We start from the raw sequence: 14,174 nt of genomic DNA, 5'->3' as shown, positions 1-14,174 counted from the left end.
GGCTGAAGGGCCTGTTTCTGTGCTCTGCACTTCTATGACTCTATGATTCTAAAAGTGTCACAAGTAGTCTCAAAATTCAGTGTTGCTATTGGTCTCCGTTTCCTGAAATGATTGTAATGATTTTTACTAAGTAAACAGCAGGCAAGATGAAGTTTAACTTCCAGGGTAATTTTTAATTAACAATAATCCTATTTATCAATGTTAGCACATTTAGCCTTTAGTTAAATAGAACTTCCTTATCTATTTTTTCATACAATTTAATTTGCAAAATTTAACAGTGAAAGGAAAGCAATAGTTATCATTCAAAATTTCAGTTTAATGATTTCATCAGTAATAACCTATGCCAATTCACAAAGGGATCCAGCAACAAAGTATGCTACTCTAATGAAAAGCAACAATAATAAGGAGTAGAAGGAAAACAGGCAAAATGCAAACATTTCACAAGTTGTTTTGAATATTAACTTTTGATAATACCTACTAGTTATCATTTACATTAGTCAAATAAGAAGTACTTTGATGGGATAATTCAATAGTTCAGAATTTACTGAAGTGGTATAGATAGCAAGGAAGGGTGAAATTAAGCCAAATTTCTCAGTGAAATACACTGAAATTTGCAGAATATTTAATAGGTCGCATCCTTAGTCATCTCTTCCTTGAAATTCTTGGATTTTTAGGCCCATATTCCCTTAATGTTACCAGAGAGGAATGATTGCTATCTGAACTCATGTACTTCTTTTCAGGAGAGGCTGTGACATCATAAGCACTCAAGCCAAATACTGCAGATATTAAAAATCTGAAATAAAAACAAAATGTTATTGCCTTCAACAAACCAGCAAGCTAAATATGCACCTTTTTGCTGACATTCCAATGACTGGCATATATGAAAGAATCAAAGCAACAACTTATCTCAAGTAAACATATCATTGTCAGTGGAAATGGGAAAATGAATATTTGCATGATTTGTATTTTTTTCTATTTCTCTGTGGGCACTGGGGTTGGTCCTTTTTTTAATTGGGTTATTTTAGGTTCCCTGATTTGCTTCTGCCTGTTAATGAAGCAAATCTCAAGGTTCTACACCTTATACACTTGTTGATAATAAATGTACTATGAATCTTTGAACACAGGTAGACAGGATGATAAATAAGGTACATAACATGCTTGCCTTCATAAGCTGAGGCACTGAGTACAAGTGTTGGAACGTCATGTTACCGTTCTGCTAAACATTGGTTTAGTTGCAATTGGACTGTTGTGTGCAAATCTGATTGCCTTCCACACGAAAGATATGTTTAAGCTAGAGATTGTTGAGATTTTCACAATACATTTTCACAATACAAATTTCACAATTTTGTACATGTGACAATATACTGCTATGCTGTTTGCTTTTTAACTTATATCATATATGCACCTTACTATTTGTTAGTTTACTCGTGACAATATTACTTAATGCATTATGTGTGTGTGTGGGTGTGTGTGTGTGTTATACATACTATGTTGTGCACCTTGGTTCAGGGGAATGTTGTTTCATTTGGTGGTATACATGTTTAGAGTTCAATGACAGTAAACTGAACTTGAATAGAGCAATAAAAAAAGTCACAAGGATGTCACCAGGATTAGAGAGCTTGAATTATAAGGAGAGACTGGATAGGCTGGATCTGTTATCCCTGGAGACTGAGAGGTGACATGATAAAAGTATACAAAATTATGACAGGTATAGATATGGTAGATATCTGGAAACTATTTCCCATGGTAACATTATTTAAAACTAAAAGATATAGGCTTAAAGTGAATGGGAGGAGGTTTAAAGAAAACTAAAGAGTAATTCTTTTCACACAAAGAGTAGTTGGTATCTGGAATGAGCTCCTAGAGCAGGTGGTGCAAGCAAGAACAGAAGAACGTTTAAAAGACGTTGGTTAGGTACTTGAATGAACAAGGCATAGAGGGATATTGAATTAATGCAGACAAATGGAATTAGTATCGACAGACATGGTAGTTAGCAAAGCTGTTGTGGACCAGAGTGCCCATTTCTCTACAGTATATCTTAATGATTCCAGAAGTAAACTGCTTGGTGAATTACATTAAGAATTTTTTTGGCTCAAAAGTTAATTATACTCTTTATGCAATGTAGAAATTAAAAGAATCCTGTCTTGACTCTTAAGCAGATTCTAAATGTTATTTTGTGCCTAATCTTTAAGCTTCATCAATTTGTTAAGACAGCTGACCAAATTTGGTTTCTGAGAGACTAAACAGAAATATGAAACTAAGTCCCACAGAGGCTGGAAATAAAAAGCACAAGAAGTGCTGAAAATACTCACCAGTAAAGTATCTATGGAACGAGAAATCAGTTATAATTTCATACGATAACATTTCAAGTATACAAAAATATTTCATCTCTGAAAGTAGACGAAAAACAGGATATATTCAAACATCTCTGAATTTCTCCTTCTTCTCATTGAATTTATATTGACATAAAATCATTTATTTTGATGAACTAAAAGACATACATAAGGCAACTGCACTGCAAAATTAGCTAAATCAAATAAATTACCAAAACTATATTATAATATATTTTGCAGATGTTAAGTTTTAAAGATGAAATGTACAGATGTTAATTTTAGTAGCTACAAGGTTAAAGCTTCCTTTAATTTAAGTTTGAAATTAAGTTGGGAATTCTGTAGTGAAATGATACTTTCAATACCACGCACAAAATACAAATTTTCCATTTTGACAACATACTATTAATTTGTTCATCTCTTCCTGTAATACCCAAGCATATTGTCTGCTTGTAATTTCGTTATCCTTAGTGGTTGTAATGACTGCACATTGACTCTGTTAAACCACTATTTGTTCTAATTTGAAATACGATCAGTATCACAGGAAATCATTTCAATTTACTCAAAAAGCAGAATGAGGAATAACAGGTCTATCTTTTGCTTGACCTTTATTGACATCCTTTTCAGTAATTGATATTGAATATATCATAAAAATTTGAATCATTTTGAAAGTTTGTTTAGTCCATTGCATGCAGAAGCTTGCTTAGCTTTAGAATGACATATTTAGACTTTGTAGAGATTCAAATATAGTAAACTTCCATAGCTTTCTGATACAAGGAATTTCAAAAACTTCCATTTGGAGAGAATAAGTTCTTCCTCATTTCAATCTTATATAGCTGCCCCCTTATTCTTTCTTTCCTATTCCCCAGTGCCCATTAGTTTGAAAATCCTGTCTTTTCATCCTGATATACTATTTCCAGTCACGAGTTCCTACCTTGTTAAGTAACATTTTGGGTAGCATCTTGCTGAATATCTTTTATGAATTTGTTATATTTATTGGTACCCTTCTGTCAACCCTGTCTCTCATAAGTTTGTTAGACATGATTTACCCTTTATCATGTATTGCAGAAAATACAGAAAACCTATTATTCCCATCAGGAACTTTTCACTTCTCAACCTTCTAGCTCCCCCAAAATGTTGATACCATCTGTAAGTCCCCCACTCCAAAAATCATAACAATTTCCTAAACCTCTTGTGATGCACTCATAGAATTATGTTCCTATTTGCTGAGCTCTCTGTCGTGTTCCTTTGTTAATTTTTTTACCATTAAGTTAATAATATCCTTCATTTTTCTACTAAAATTTATCAATTTATTCCAAAACTTAACAAAAATCTCATTATTGCTTGTCTTCCAGCAACTTCAGGGCAGATCAGTAGCCTAATCAGTTTTCAAAAGGGAAAGGTAGGGTTAAACATATTCTGTAAATTGTGTGTCATTCTTGTGTTTCTAGCATGTGCATGAAAATTTGGTGTAAACAATATTAAATTTTGTGATACTAATTAAGTCGTAATATTTGGAAGACCAGTACTTCACAAATAGTGAGGATGGATTGGCCTAAAATATACCAAATCAAATGGCTGCATTCCGTGGACTAAATTGAATGATTGCATTGAATAAAGGTTTCCTCTGTGGCCTGCCAAATGGAACAGGTTTGCAATGTTCTGTTGTTTCTTGGAGGATAATCTTTATTAAAATGCTGATGTAGTTGCTGGTTGGCCAAGTAAGGTGGAGTTTCATTTTTATCTGAAGAGAATTCAAAATCCCTGCTGGCTAGAGTTGTAAATCATACCCCATCCTGCTTACCAGAGTCATTATTGTTTACATTTCAGGTTACAAAAATAGTTGAGACACTTTGCCATATGCGTCTAGAATTCCTTTGTGTGCTATTTTAACACATTCATTAGTCTGTTTATTGTAAAACTTAGAACTCTCGAGGAAAGAATTAGAGCTGCTCCAGCTGATATTTTTAGGAGCGACTGGAATACTGTCTAAGATCTGGAAGACAGAAAACTGCTGCCCTGAAATTGGATTGTTACATGATTCAATTTCAAAGAAAAGAAAAACAATGGGTAAAAAAAAAGGACTTTCTATGAATTGGACTAAGTCTGGACTTTCCAACTGGGTCCTCATATAAATTCCATTTCCATAGTTTCCTGTCCTAACACATATCCCCTTTGCCATCATTAGGACACCTCTGCACAGTGATGCATTCACAAAGCTTAAAGGGAGTTGCCCAAGCATTTCATACCATTGAATCTAATGATTTTTGTCCCCCTTAATTTTCTATTAAAAATTTTCCCATTAGTAATGCACATATCCAGGTCTTCCTCAAGCCCATTCATTTGCCCCCATTCTGCTATTCATGCCCGAATCATTTTTTAACACTTAAGTGCCAGTCAGCTAACCCCGTATCCACATTGGTTCCCTAGTTCAACCACCCTCAGCTGTCAGCTTCTTCACCAAAACTATCTTCAGTAATCTATATTAATCTTGATTCTCCTGCCAACAGTCTACTGGTTCTTCAAATCCATCACTGGCCCTGTCCCTTCTACCTACTCATTTGATCCCATACTTCTTACACTCATTGAGTTAGCCCTATTCTGAGAATTGACACCAATATCCCCATCCAAACCCAAATCCCTCCCCCATATTACAGCCCAACTCAGTCTTACAAAAATTTATTTTGCAAACTCTGCATTGAAAAGTCCTTACAGAATACAAGGTCAACTCAGTGGCACAAATGGCTTTGGGTCATGTACATTACTATATTTCCCAGCAGAAAGACGCACCGTCAGCTTGAAGTGTTTCAATAAACGTGTTTCCAATTTAAGGCATATTTCCTTTACACAAGAACTATATTTTATTGCCTCTCATCTCTCAGAAACAGCTAATTGAAATGGAAGCAGAGGTTTCACATTATAAGCAATGACCCACAAGCTAAAAGCGTAAAACCATGGGACCATAAGATTTAGGAGCAGAGTTAGCACATTTGGCCCATCAAGTCTGCTCCACTATTTCATCATGGCTGATCCAATTTTCCTCTCAGCCCCAATCTCATGTTTTCTCACCGTATTCTTTCATGCCCTAACCAATAAAGAAGCTATCAAACATAAATTTAAATTCACCTGTGACAACGAATTCAATAGATTCATTGCTCTCTAGCTAAAGAAATTCCTCATCATCTCCATTCTAAAAGGGAAGCCTTCTTTTCTGAGGCTGTGTCATCTGATCTTACACCCTCCTGCCATTGAAAGCATCTTCTCACCACCCACTCTATCAAGGCTTTTCACCATTCAATAGGTTCAATGAGGTTACGCCTCATTCTTTTGAATTCCCGTGAGTATAGGCCCAGAGCCATCAAACACTCTTCACATGACAAGCTGTTTAAACCTGGAATTATTTTCATGAAACTCCTTTAAACCCTCTCCAGTTTCAGCACATCCTTTCTAAGATAAGGAGCTCAAAATTGCTCACAATACTCCAACTGAGGCCCACCAGTGCTTTATAAAGTCTCAATATTACATCCCTGCTTTTGTATTCTAGTCCTCTTGAAATAAAGGATAACAACACATTTGCCTTCCTCTCCATTTAATCTGTAAGAAACTCTGCACATCCACTCCCAAGTCCCTTTGTGCCTCAGCTTTTTGTATTTCCTCTCCATTCAGAAAATAGCTAACCTTTAATTTCTTCCACCAATGTGCATGACCATACACTTCCAAACACTGTATCCCATCCACCATTTCTTTGCCCATTCTCCTAGTCTGTCTAAATCCTTCTGTAACCTCTCCATTTCCTCAAAACTACCTGCCTTTCCACCTATCTTCGTATCATCTGCAAACTTGGCAACAAAATCATCATCCAAATCATTGACATATAACATTAAAAGATTCAGTACCAACACAGACCCAATGGAACACTACTAGCCACAGGCAGCCAGACAGAAAAGGCTCCCTTTATTCCCACTCTTTGCCTCCTGACTATCAGCCTCTGCTTTATCCATGTTAGAATCTTCACTGTAGTACCACAAACTCATAGCTTGTTAAGCAGCCTTATGTGTGAAACCTTGTCAATGACCTTCTGAAAATACAAATACCCAACATCCTCCGATTCTACTTTGTCTATCCTGCCTGTTATTTCTTCAAAGAATTCCAATAGATTTGCCAGGCAAGGCTTTTCCTTCAGAAAATGATGCTGACTATGGCCTATTTTATCATGTGCCTCCAAGTACCCCAAAACCACATTGTTAACAATCAACTCCAACAGCTTCCCAGCCACTGAGGTCAGGCTCACCTCAGTGGACTATAATTTCCTTTCTTCTGCCTCTCTTCCTTCTTTTAGAGTAGTATTTTGCAGTGTTCCAGAACCATCCCAGAATCTAGTGATTCTTCAAAGATCATTACTAATGCCTCCACAATCCTTTCAGACATCTCTTTCAGAACCCTGGGGTGTACACCATCTGGTCTAGGTGACTTATCTACCTTCTAACATTTCAGGTTCCCAAAAACCTGCTCTCGAGTGTTGGTAACTTCACACACTTCATGTCCCCTGACACCTGGAATTTCCACCATACTGCTAGTGTCTTCTACAGTGAAGACTGATGCAAAATACTTATTCAGTTTATCTGTCATTTCCTTGTCACCCTTTACTACCTCTCCAGCATCATTTTCCAGTAGTCTGAGATCCACTCTAGCCTCTCTTTTACACTTTATGTATCTGAAGAAATTTCTGGTATACTCTATTATTATTGGCTAGCTTACTTTGGTATTCCCTCTTTACTTTCTTAATGACTATTTTAGTTGCACTCTGTTGGTATTTGATTTTCTTTTTCCAGTCTTCTAACATCCCACTAACTTTTGCTCTATTTTAAGCACTCTCTTTTATGTTGCCTGCAACTTCTCTGCTACTCATGGTTGTGGAATCTTTCCTTTAAAATACTTCTTCCTCCTGGAGGTGTATATATCCTGTGCCTTCAATATTGCTTCCAGAAATACCAGACATTGCTGTTCTGCCATCATCCCTGCCAGTGTTCTTTTCCAATCAATTGTGGCCATATCTTCTCTCATGCCTCTGTAATTCCCGTTACTCCACTGTAATACTGATACATCTAACTTTAGTTTTCCTTCTCAAAATTTATGGTGTATAATGATCACAGGTTCCTTTTACATTAAGCTCTCTAGTCCATTCAGCTTCATTCCACAACACCCAATCCAGAATAGCCAGTCTGCTAATGGGCTCAACCATGAGCTGCTCAAAAACAGCATCTCTTCAGCATTGTAGAAATCCCCCCTCTTGGAATCTAGCACAAACCTGATTTTGCCAATTTACCTGCATATTGAAATCCCCTATGACTATTGTAACATTGCCTTTTTGGCATGCATTTTCTATCTCCTGTTGTAATTTGTAGACTACATCCTTGCTACTGTTTGGGGGTCTGTATATAACTCCCATCAATGTCTTTTTACTGTTGCCATTCCTTAGCTCTATCCTCAATGATTCCACACCTTCTGACCCTATGTCACCTCTTTCTAGAGATTAGATTTAATTTTTTGCCAACTGAGCAACACCAGCCTCTCTTGCCTTCCTGCCTGTACTTTTGATATAATGTGTATTCTTGGGCAATAAGCTCCCATCCATAATCTTCTTTCAGCCACGATTCAGTGACGACTACAACATCATACATGCCAATCTGTAAGTGCGCTACAAGTTCATTGACCTTATTCTTTGTACTGTGCACATTTAAATATAACTACTGTACTTCAGTCCTGTATTCACCCTTTTCGAGACAGCCCTGAGCCTGACACCATGGAGGCAGCATACCATCTGGGTGTTTCTATGGCACCCACAGAACCTTGTCTCTGTTCCCCTGATTAAGGAATCTCCTAACAATACTGCAGTCCTCTTCACCTCTCTGTTTTCCTGAGCCACAGCACTAGACTCTGTGCCAGAGACCAGGCCAACGTGGCTCACTCCTAGTAGGTCATCCCCCTCAGCAGTATCTAAAATTGTATACTTATAATTGAGGGGAATGGATACAGGTCTACTCTGAATTGGCTGTGCATTTCCCCTACTTCTCCTAACAGTCATCCAGTTACTTGTCTCCTGCAACCCTGTACTCCTGTCTATCAACTTTTCATTTTCCCATATGAGTTCGAGGCCATCAATACGTTCTCTCAGGAGGTGCAACTCAGTGCTCCTGTGTTTACCTGGGAGACTGGCACTCTCCCAGACTGTCCACATTCCACACAGAGTGCAGAACACTACCATGATGAATAGGCTTGAGGGAAGACTGTTGGAAAAAAGCAGTAATTTGAACTTTAATTTCCAACTGGGTTAACAGTGCAAAGGATATCCCTGCAGACAAGCTGTGTCCTAGAAGTTACCCAAACATCCCCTTCTTCTTGGACACCTCCTCCTGGACTATTACCCTTTCTCAACCTTTTCACCTCCTATTGCTACTGTGACATCCAGTCCTGATACAGGGTTTTGATCTGAAACATCAAGAATCATTTTCCCCTCATCAATGCTGCTTGACCCACTGAGTTTATGCAGCAGATTATTTGTTGCTTCTTGAAGTTATCCATCATAACTTCGAGAGAAAACTGACATGAATGGCTTGCATTATAAATAGGTAGCTATTAATTCAAACTTCATTCCATCCATGTATGACTCAATTACTCTATGATGCAAACTTGTGGTTGGCACAATATTTATCCCAATGCTTCATGGGAAAATTATCAAATAAAATGTCACAGAGCTACGCAAGGGGTCAGAGAAATATCCTAAAGAATATCTTAAAAATGCTTGAAATGGAAAGGTTGAAAGAATTTCCATTAAATGTAAATTCCTATTGTACATTTGGGTTGATAAATAGTATTAGATGCCTTTGAAGATATGGATTTGATTAACTTCAATGGACTGTCATATTGGGGGCCCCTTACAATGGCAAATTGAATCTATGGTGTGTATTTAACATCAACAAAATATACTTTCTAATTACTTTTTATGCAGTACAGTGAGTCCAATTGAAGAATACTTTTTTATTAAATTAATGAATAATATTTAAATTATTTTGCATCTTTTGCTTCTAATGTTTAGCAAAATGTATTAAAGATAAAAAAATAAAATGGATGAAAACTTTATTGGTGCCAATCTATAATTGAAGTATTTATTTTAAATACCACATATTATTGGCAAGACATGTTTCCTCCACTCCCTTATCCTATTTACATTGAAAAATAATCTGTAATTATCAAACGTGGTATTTTTAATTAAATAGATTTTTTAACCTTTTATAAGTTAAAACTACACTACATAGTGGTTCCGAGTATTAAGTAAACTTATTAACATCATCAGATCTATGGCTGTATCAACCAATGTCATTAAGAACTAACCTAGTGTCAGTGTTTTGGAATGTTCTTGGTGCTCAGCCTGTGATACCTGGCAGTCAGCTTTCTAAATTAAACTACGGCATTTATCCATCTTGTAAACAACACTGCAGCAAATGTTTGTTTCAACTATGCTTCCTTCCTCATATTACTTTTGCCTCTTGCCCATTCATTACTTTGAGATGCAGTTGAGCCAGTGATTCCCAAAGTCAAGCCAGCCCAAGCTCAGCCAAGGGCCTATCTCTTAATTCCCAGAGGGAACACTTGAGCCAAGTCATCACAAAAACAAGGAAATATGTTTAGGGATATAAAAATGCAACAATATCTCAAAATTTCATATCAGAAGAGGCCTGATCCATTGTTGCAATTGTACTCTGACTAAAATATTTTTACCTCCAATTGTGATACATATTTAAATATTTTTACTTCTAGTATAAAGTAGAATGCATAATTGCTTTGCTTTAATCATTTTCAAGTGTATTTACACATAATTACCTCTGTTTTCTACTTTTTTCCTAGGGTTTAAAAAGATGTAATTAATCCATTTGTGGATGGAAACATTTGCAGCAGCACAATTGCGTTATGATGCCAGTACAATTGTCCTAATCACATTTATATGGAATTTAAGAAATTAAGAATAAACTCCTCAAAAATAATAGCACCCAATTTTTCCAAACATAGAAGCAAAACTACCAGGCAGTCATTAGAGGAGAGTTTTGAGGAATTTTTGGAGCCTGTTTCAGGAATCAAGCCTAGTACCTAAGGGTTTCCCAGTGAGGTAGCAATGTTCTTTGAATGAAGTGCAATGATGCAGATGATGGGATTTTTTTAATGGCTGCTAAGTAAGCAGTCTTCAAGGACCCAATCTTATTACAGTTACAGTGCTGAGTGCATTTTGTGCTAAATAAGCATTGTGCCAGAACCCATGAGACTCGGTTTGGCAACAGGATTTGAGGAGGTTTGGAACTCCCAGAGTCATTGCCAGGTGGATTGGCATGTCAAGTCATTGCTAAAATGCTGGCCTTTATTTTCTGTTGCTCTTAAACTGAGCTTTGTGACATGGTAATCACTTGCTATACTGCAAGTTTAATTCTGCACCAAAAGAATATAAATGTTCTATTAAACATGGAATCTATCCCCAAAGAGCCCATCGCGGCAGCCAAGGAAGTATATCTTCAAACAAATTACCCTGCAACCATGGCTTACACAGATGGTGCAAGCAAATAAAGTCAAAAACAAAGAAAGTTGTCAAAAAAATAACATCAGAGTTTTCAATTGCCAGTAGATTAGTGAAGTTTTACAGCACCAAGCATTGCTGTGAATGTGCTAACAACTTTTATTTATAATCTGGAATCTTATTGTTCAAGGTTTGGCATGCTCATGTCATTAGATCATGGAAGACGTTTAGTCTTTCATCTTTTCTGTTTTAATTTTAGTCTCAACTACAAAACCACTAGGGCCTTTTAAATATGTGTTTCCAATTTCAGTGTGCTTACTCTGTAAATGAACAATAAGTCCACTTGATTCTGAGCTCATCTTCCTTTAGAAGGAATTTATATATATTTTCCACCATAAACATTATCTATTGCTCTACGGGCTCGGTTGAGGAATAAAATGAGGGCAGAAGCCCTTCTGCTAATATTCTGTCCTCTAAAAATTCTACTTGTATTTTGTTCTGCATTCTTTGAAGCAAAGTTCAATCGCCTATCGACACACTCTCCTTATTAGTTCCTCATATTCCATGGACTTCCTTGGCTTTCAACTCTATTAAACAAAAAAAAAAGAATAGAAGCAAATAGAAGTCTTAGACACATCAAAGTGGGCAGGAAAAAAATGGAACTAGCAAATGTTCTATCCCCTTGCCCTGTATGGAAGTTTAGTCTCAGAAATAACTAAAGAGATCTTCACACTCCTGTTTTTGAGGGTGTTGTTTGCAAATAACCAGGCTTATCTTTCTGTTTCTAAAAAAGAACATGCTAGTAAACCTCAGCACATCAGACAGCATCTGTGGAACACATAACAGAAGAAAAACAGGCCCTTTGGCCCATAATGTCTGTTCTGAGTATGATGCCAATTTACACTGCATATCTGCCTGCATGTGGTCTGTATCCTCCCATTCCCTGCCTATTCACATGTCTGCCTACCAGTAATAAATTTGACATTCATTTATCAACTTGTGAACATGGAAGTGGACAGATTTTACCTTCTATTAATTTCTTAATACAATTGGAGTATAGACTTTTCAGCCCAGTTATTATTGTGTATTTAATATTTCAATACTATTTTAATAACTTTGTATATATATATATTGGTTGATTAAGCATTCTTATTCATTTAATTAATTCATTACAGGTTATATGCAAAAGCACGTTAATTGCTTACATCATCACAGTACCACATAATAGTGTGCATCTTGCTTAAAGAAAACATGAAGTTACACCTGCATTTCTGGACTCCCATATCTTTCTTTGAATTAAGTTAGTTTGAAGTTACAAAATGTAACCGTTGTGTTCAGAACAACCACCTAACTTAGCTCACGAAGCACATTTCCTCATGATAAAACCGAGTGCAATTTGCCACTTCTCTAATAGAATAACCAACATCCACTAAGTGAATGGATTAACCCTTTCACATTGAATCAGGGAAAGTCATGAAGTCATGAACTAGGAGCTACTTATTGACCAGCAGATCACAGCATAAAGTTTAGCTCTTCAGTATGGTCAATGTTCACTTAAATGGGTATGATAAGAGGCATCTGGAATTTTAATCAGGAAAGAATTAAAAGGCAGAATTAGTTCACCATATGAGAGGGTAAAGGCTGTAAAGGTAATTCAATGTTGCTTGAAGTTATCATGACTGGAAGTGAGATATGTCATTGTTTAAGATTGTTAAAAGATGACTTGCTCTCTTTTACATCAGCCTCAATAAACATTTAAATGAAAACCTAAAGCTACATATGTATGTTCTTAAGGAAAGTGGTAGAACTATAGGATTCAGATATTCACAAAACTTGATTTCCAATTTGAAATTATACTCAGTGGCCACTTTATTAGGAACCTCCTGTACCCAATAAGGTGGCCATTGACTGTCATTTCCTGCTGATTTAATCCTAAAATGGTGGTGAAAATCAATTGAATTTGGCATAATTTGGTTCACTACCATTTTGTAAGGTAATAACTTGTCATTAGGTATGCATAGCTCCCTGACAATACAGCAGTCTTGGAACATCTTTGTCAACTGCAGTTGAAGATTATCTAAATTAGCAATCTACCACATCTTTGGTTATGAGATTAGAACATTGGTCTGAAGAGTGCTGGAAACTGTCAGTAGCTGCTTTAGGAAATTATGAAATGCATTTTCCAGCTGGGGTGATTTGGTGGCTGTTCCAGAACAAATCTTTTGAAAAATAACTTTGTGACATGTTGCACTTGCTAAATATGTATATTTAAACAAGTATTTTACTTACAGTAACAACATTTTTATTAACAATACCAAACAAGTGATAGATTTAGTAACTAAAACTTCAAAAAGAAATTGATCATTGAGAAAAATCAGCTTTACCAAAGTCTCCGAAACAATATATAACAATTTGGAGAGAATACCCTTTTGAGCCTTGTAATAGTAAATTATTTTTCTCATATGGCAAAAGCATCTCTTTATCAGAGTACAAACCAAATAGTGAGGGAGGTCTCTGAGCTTCAAATACTAGCTTACATTTATTTCATCTGTAGTGAATATTGGAGTGAACATTTGCCGCAAAGACACTGGCTTTTGCCTTACTGCTACTTAGGCTTTAAGTATATCAATGAAGAATTAAAACTAGCTGAATACTTGATAAGGAATTCACATAAAATGATGGCGATGCCTCCCTTCCTGATAGGCTGATTATAAAGTATATTAGAGTGCTTTAAATATGGCTATGTTTGAACGTGCTACACACCTTGGAGAAACTATGTACCCAGTTGAATTCAGATCTGAAGTTTTGTATTTGTTTCTAAGAGAAAACAAATTTGAAAATATAAGGTATGTGCCAGGGGATTATTGGGAGACAAGCAAAGATTTGGAATGTTTTTTTTTTGTGTGAGAATTAGTCTGTGATAATTTCATCTGATTAAATCAAATATTTATGGAATGTTATTTAAAATTTGACACATTTCAATTCTGGAGATTGTTCAGTAATGTTGCCAAGCATAATGTTGCTGCACCTGGTGACCCTGTGATCTCTGTCTCGGAGGATGATGTCAGGCTGTTTGTTAGGAGGGTGAACTCGCACAAGGTGGCAGGCCCTGATGGACTACCCAGTAAGGCTCTGAAAACTTGTGCCAGCCAACAGGTGGGTGTATTCAAGGACACTTTCAACATCTCACTGCTATGGTCAGAAGTTCCCACCTGCTTCAAAAAGGCAACAAATATACCAGTGCCCAAGAAGAGCAGGGTGAGCTGCTTTAATGACAATTG

The 14,174-nt window shown here is 36.4% G+C and overlaps 1 long non-coding RNA gene across 1 annotated transcript in view; it reads right to left on the bottom strand.

Annotated features, from left to right (window-relative positions):
* Window positions 1–361: 361 nt before the first annotated feature.
* LOC132395704 (uncharacterized) overlaps window positions 362–14,174 on the bottom strand; it is a 34,388-nt gene continuing 20,575 nt past the window's right edge. The window contains exons 2-3 of the long non-coding RNA XR_009512719.1: window positions 2,313–2,390; window positions 362–793 (exon numbers count right to left, since the gene is read on the bottom strand). This is a non-coding gene — a long non-coding RNA (uncharacterized LOC132395704). The remainder of the gene's footprint in view (window positions 794–2,312; window positions 2,391–14,174) is intronic.

The sequence above is a fragment of the Hypanus sabinus genome, chromosome 6 (genome assembly GCF_030144855.1).
Source record: "Hypanus sabinus isolate sHypSab1 chromosome 6, sHypSab1.hap1, whole genome shotgun sequence".
In the NCBI taxonomy this organism is placed as follows: Eukaryota; Metazoa; Chordata; class Chondrichthyes; order Myliobatiformes; family Dasyatidae; genus Hypanus; species Hypanus sabinus.
This window is presented reverse-complemented; position numbering and strand designations above follow the sequence as displayed.